The sequence below is a fragment of the Camelina sativa genome, chromosome 14 (assembly GCF_000633955.1).
Source record: "Camelina sativa cultivar DH55 chromosome 14, Cs, whole genome shotgun sequence".
NCBI classification, from domain to species: domain Eukaryota; kingdom Viridiplantae; phylum Streptophyta; class Magnoliopsida; order Brassicales; family Brassicaceae; genus Camelina; species Camelina sativa.
In genome coordinates, this window is record NC_025698.1 from 12,761,188 (window position 1) to 12,764,289 (window position 3,102).

A 3,102-nucleotide genomic window follows, 5' to 3' on the forward strand; every position below is an offset into this window, starting at 1 on the left:
TTTGGCTGAGTTATCACTACGACACGGCTGAATTACCATTTTCCGACTGGTTGAGTTATGAAAAACGGCTGACTTATGAGCAACTGTTACGGTTGAGTTATCGTACAACTCAACCGTAATAGGCTGACTTATCGTACAACTCAGTCGTGATAGGCTGACTTATCATACAACTCAACCATTTGACGGTTGACTTATTAACAAAAAATTAATTACTAGAATGTTATTCAGTTACGGCTGACTTATTAAACGATACGGCTGAATTTGGCAGCAATTTTTTTGCTTTTTAATTATTGTAATGTTTTTTTAATTACTGTAATGTTTTTCATGTTGTGGCTGAGTTTTATATAGCCTGAGTTATTAATTGTTTGATGGCTGACTTGCCACGTCGGACGCAGCATCCATGTCAGCATTCCATGTCATCATTTTTTTCTCCGGAAATATGAAACGTCGTTCGACTCATGTTCTTCAACTGGTAAATAAGTGAACTATTTACCTTCTTCTTCACCTTGTTCTTATAATTCTTCTTCATTTTTCTTCTTCACCTAGTTCTTTCTACTTCATCTTCACCTTGTTCTTCTACTTCTTTTTCACCTTGTTCTTCATTTTCTTTCATGGATCCAGTTCCGGTTCTAGTTGTTTCCGGTAATTGGGTAAAGACACAGAGATATGTATTTAACACTGACGATAGAGGGTGTATAGTTGTGCAGATAGATGGAGGCACAACACACGACAAGCTTGTGAAGCTTGTGAAACTAGTGGAGCTAGAGGAAGTATGATTCGGCCAAGCAGTGACTCGAAAGTAGAATCTACATATGAAGTGTACGGTGGGGGATTTGAAGGCACTTGTTTTGATTATGGTAAGATCGTTGACAAAGAAAACGAAGAAGAAGAAGAAGTTGTCGAAATAGCATCTGACGAAGAAGAAGACGATGAATTTTCAAGCCGATTTGATTTTTTCGACGACTCCGATATATCAGCCGTTAAGGATTTATAAATCAATATAACTCAGTCGTCACATGAATCGACGAGATCTTTCGTTTTCCCGTATATATTATAACTCAGCCGTAAAGTCATATATATCAGCCATTTACTTTCATATTGTTTCTTGTGATAACTCAGCCATAAAACACTATAATTCGGCCGTAAAATGAATCGACGAGACCTTTCGTTTTCTCGTAAATATTATAACTCAGCCGTCAAGTCATATATATCATTCATTTACTTTCAAATTGTTTCTTGTGATAACTCAGCCATAACTCACTATAACTCAGCCGTCACATGACCTTTCGTTTTCCCGTAAATATTATAACTCAGCCATAAATTCATATATATCATCCATTTACTTTCAGATTGTTTCTTGTGATAACTCAGCCATAACTCACTATAACTCAGTCGTCACATAACCTTTCGTTTTCCCGTAATGATTATAACTCAGCCGTAAAGCGATATTTTGGCGGGAAACCATTAGTTAACCTAATAATAGACGCGAGCTTTCGTTTTCCAATTGTTTTTCCTTTATATTCTCATCATTCATATGTTTAACTCTCTTTCATCTCTTTCATCTCATTCTTCGTTTCTCTTTATCTACTCCTAAATCACAAATCTGTCTATCTATGACATCTTCCTATCGACATGGAAGTTGTTCTTCATATCGATGGACAGTTTTTTAGAGATGTCGAAGCGATCATTTGCGCCACTGGTCTGGAGAATATTCCGGTTCTAAACCCTGGGGTGGGTTCCTGGGTTGACAAAACCACTGTTACGTGGTTCAAGTTCCTTCACGTTCTCTCTATCGCGATTGGAGGAATACTTCAACACAACCGGCACCATGTGTGGCCGACGTACCGCTTGATTCCCTTCCACTTTAAGAGGCGGTGGTTTCTCCTCCTCGCGGTAAGATCACTAAAACAAACCACCATATTGATATTATTCTATACTCTTATCGATTTTTTCCTTTAATTGTAGCGTAAATACACATGGGATCCAAAGCACACTTTAACGGTCTGGACGCAGTTTAATTTGGTGGCTAGAACGTTATTCAGAACCCAGATGCGTGCTCTCAAGAGGATATGGGCGAGTGGTGGCAATAAAACCGAGATGCTGACTAGCATAGTTTGGAATGATTTGGTCGATATGTTTGAAGAATTTGGCTCAGATGACGTAGGTTTCAAAAAGTGATTTTCATTGTACTTTCGTGTCGTCTTCTATATGAACTATGAACTACGAACTATGATTTTGTTTTTTTTTGTTTTTTTGATTTCGTTTATGTTGTACCTTCATATTAATATAAATCAGTCATTATTTCGATATCTCAGCCATTACGAAATGATAACTCAACCATAAAGTTCGATAAGTCAACTACAATATTTGATAACTCAGCCATCACTTTATCTTAATTATTTACATAACTCAGTCGTAAATAACGATAACTCAACCAACCCTCAAATTAGAATGTGTAAAAATCACTCTAAGTCTATAAATATCCCTTTTTATTGGTTTTAATGATAGTAATATTCATATTTCCGTTCTAAACTTAGTGATTTGAGCAGGCACAGAATTAGTGATTTTTCGCGCTTCTCTAACAACACTTTTTGTGACATCGAGAGACGTTTTAATACTTATTAGGAATCTGACAGAACAAAAGACCCTGGAAAGAAACAAGAATACGTTTTCATATTATTGAGAAGACCCTAAACGATAACTTTGCCGTCATAAACTATAACTCAGCCAATCCTCAAATTAGAATGACGAAATAACCGACCAAACCGAACCGAACCGGAAAATATTTTTTTCCATTATTTTCGGTTAATTACGGTTATATTCGGCTTGCTATCGGTTATATTAAGTTAATCCACCTCATTTGGATAACATTTGGATTATTTATGGTTATATATTCATCTAATCGACCCATAACCGGAAATAACCGAAAAGTAATTTCAAAAAAATTTAAATTTTCAAATGGTTATTATATTAGTATATCGAAATTACCACCTTAAACCAAACACAATATAACCAAAACCAAACTGTTATATTAAAACTCATAATGTTGGAAATATGAACCCTACACCTCAAACCCTAACCCTAACCCCTAAATGTCTTGTT